The sequence below is a fragment of the Triticum urartu genome, chromosome 7A (assembly GCF_056163025.1).
Source record: "Triticum urartu cultivar PI428250 chromosome 7A, HENAU_Tu73, whole genome shotgun sequence".
Classification (NCBI taxonomy): domain Eukaryota; kingdom Viridiplantae; phylum Streptophyta; class Magnoliopsida; order Poales; family Poaceae; genus Triticum; species Triticum urartu.
The window spans coordinates 717,539,770-717,543,482 of record NC_141879.1 but is presented as its reverse complement, the minus strand read 5'-3'; positions in this window follow the sequence as shown (position 1 = coordinate 717,543,482).

Genomic DNA, 3,713 nt, shown 5'->3' with positions numbered 1-3,713 from the left:
GATTCGTTTGCCAAGGCAATTGCACCAGTATTGTCACAAAAGATTTTCATTGGACCCGATGCACTAGGTATAACACCTAGATCGGATATGAACTCCTTCATCCAGACTCCTTCGTTTGCTGCTTCCGAAGCAGCTATGTACTCCACTTCACATGTAGATCCCGCCACGACGCTTTGTTTAGAACTGCACCAACTGACAGCTCCACCATTTAATGTAAACACATATCCGGTTTGCGATTTAAAATCATCTGGATCAGTGTCAAAGATTGCATCAACGTAACCGTTTACGATGAGCTCTTTGTCACCTCCATATACGAGAAACATATCCTTAGTCCTTTTCAGGTATTTCAGGATGTTCTTGACCGCTGTCCAGTGATCCACTCCTGGATTACTTTGGTACCTCCCTGCTAGACTTATAGCAAGGCACACATCAGGTCTGGTACACAGCATTGCATACATGATAGAGCCTATGGCTGAAGCATAGGGAACATCTTTCATTTTCTCTCTATCTTCTGCAGTGGTCGGGCATTGAGTCTTACTCAACTTCACACCTTGTAACACAGGCAAGAACCCTTTCTTTGCTTGATCCATTTTGAACTTCTTCAAAACTTTGTCAAGGTATGTGCTTTGTGAAAGTCCAATTAAGCGTCTTGATCTATCTCTATAGATCTTAATGCCCAATATGTAAGCAGCTTCACCGAGGTCTTTCATTGAAAAACTCTTATTCAAGTATCCCTTTATGCTATCCAGAAATTCTATATCATTTCCGATTAGTAATATGTCATCTACATATAATATCAGAAATGCTACAGAGCTCCCACTCACTTTCTTGTAAATACAGGCTTCTCGAAAAGTCTGTACAAACCCAAATGCTTCGATCACACTATCAAAGCGTTTATTCCAACTCCGAGAGGCTTGCACCAGTCCATAAATGGATCGCTGGAGCTTGCACACTTTGTTAGCTCCCTTTGGATTGACAAAACCTTCTGGTTGCATCATATACAACTCTTCTTCCAGAAATCCATTCAGGAATGCAGTTTTGACATCCATCTACCAAATTTCATAATCATAAAATGCGGCAATTGCTAACATGATTCGGACAGACTTAAGCATCGCTACGGGTGAGAAGGTCTCATCGTAGTCAATCCCTTGAACTTGTCGAAAACCTTTTGCGACAAGTCGAGCTTTGTAGACAGTAACATTACCGTCAGCGTCAGTCTTCTTCTTGAAGATCCATTTATTCTCTATTGCTTGCCGATCATCGGGCAAGTCAACCAAAGTCCACACTTTGTTTTCATACATGGATCCCATCTCAGATTTCATGGCTTCAAGCCATTTTGCGGAATCTGGGCTCACCATCACTTCTTCATAGTGTTGGGGAATGTAGTAATTTCAAAAAAAATTCCTACGCACATGCAAGATCATGGTGATGCATAGCAACAAGGGGGGAGTATGATCTACGTACCCTTGTAGATCGCAACGGAAGCGTTGACACAACGTAGAGGAAGTAGTCATACGTCTTCTTCCCGATCCGACCGATCCAAGCACCGTTACTCCGGCACCTCCGAGTTCTTAGCACACGTACAGCTCGATGACGATCCCCGGGCTCCGATCCAGCAAAGCTTTGGGGAGGAGTTCCGTCAGCACGACGGCGTGGTGACGATCTTGATGTTCTACCGACGCAGGGCTTCGCCTAAGCACTACAACGATATGATCGAGGTGGAATATGGTGGCAGGGGGCACCGCACACGGCTAAGGAACGATCTCAATGATCAACTTGTGTGTCTAGAGGTGCCCCCTGCCTCCGTATATAAAGGAGCCAAGGGGGAGGGGGCCGCCGGCCTGGAGGAGGGTGCAGGAGGAGTCCTACTCCTTCCGGGAGTAGGACTCCCCCCCAATCCTATTCCAAATAGGACTCCCAAGGGGGAAAGAGGGAGAGGGGTGGCCGGCCACCTCTCCTAGTCCTAATAGAACTAGGGGAAGGGGGGAGGCGCGCAGCCCTTATGGGCAGCCCTTTCACCTTTCCACTAAGGCCCAATAAGGCCCATATGGCTCCCGGGGGGTTCCGATAACCTCCCGGTAATCCGGTAAAATCCCGATTTCACCCGGAACACTTCCGATGTCCAAACATAGGCTTCCAATATATCAATCTTTATGTCTCGACCATTTCGAGACTCCTCGTCATGTCTGTGATCACATCCGGGACTCCGAACAACCTTTGGTACATCAAAATGCATAAACTCATAATAACTGTCATCGTAACGTTAAGCGTGTGGATCCTACGGTTCGAGAACAATGTAGACATGACCGAGACACGTCTATGGTCAATAACCAATAGCGGGACCTGGATGTCCATATTGGCTCCTACATATTCTACGAAGATCTTTGTCGGTCAGACCGCATAACAACATATGTTGTTCCCTTTGTCATCGGTATGTTACTTGCCCGAGATTCGATCGTCGGTATACAATACCTAGTTCAATCTCGTTACCGGCAAGTCTCTCTACTCGTTCTGTAATACATCATCTCACAACTAACATATTAGTTGTAATGCTTGCAAGGCTTATGTGATGTGTATTACCGAGAGGGCCCAGAGATACCTCTCCGACAATCGGAGTGACAAATCCTAATCTCGAAATACGCCAACCCAACATCTACCTTTGGAGACACCTGTAGAGCTCCTTTATAATCACCCAGTTATGTTGTGACGTTTGGTAGTCCTCCGGCAAACGGGAGTTGCATAATCTCATAGTCATAGGAACATGTATAAGTCATGAAGAAAGCAATAGCAACATACTAAACGATCGGGTGCTAAGCTAATGGAATGGGTCATGTCAATCAGATCATTCAACTAATGATGTGACCTCGTTAATAAAATAACAACTCATTGTTCATGGTCAGGAAACATAACCATCTTTGATTAACGAGCTAGTCAAGTAGAGGCATACTAGTGACACTTTGTTTGTCTATGTATTCACACATGTATTATGTTTCCGGTTAATACAATTCTAGCATGAATAATAAACATTTATCATGATTATAAGGAAATAAATAATAACTTTATTATTGCCTCTAGGGAATATTTCCTTCAGTCTCCCACTTGCACTAGAGTCAATAATCTAGATTACACTGTAATGATTCTAACACCCATGGAGCCTTGGTGCTGATCATGTTTTGCTCGTGGAAGAGGCTTAGTCAAGGGGTCTGCAACATTCAGATCCGTATGTATCTTGCAAATCTCTATGTCTCCCACCTGGACTAGATTCCGGATGGAGTTGAAGCGTCTCTTGATGTGTTTGGTCCTTTTATGAAATCTGGATTCCTTTGCCAAGGCAATTGCACCAGTATTGTCACAAAAGATTTTCATTGGACCCGATGCATTAGGTATGACACCTACATCGGATATGAACTCCTTCATCCAGACTCCTTCGTTCGCTGCTTCCGAAGCAGCTATGTACTCCGCTTCACATGTAGATCCCGCTACGACGCTTTGTTTAGAACTGCACCAACTGACAGCTCCACCGTTTAATGTAAACATGTATCCGGTTTGCGATTTAGAATCGTCCGGATCAGTGTCAAAGCTTGCATCAACGTAACCTTTTACGGTGAGCTCTTTGTCACCTCCATATATGAGAAACATATCCTTAGTCCTTTTCAGGTATTTCAGGATGTTCTTGACCGCTGTCCAGTGATCCACTCCTGGATTACTTTGGT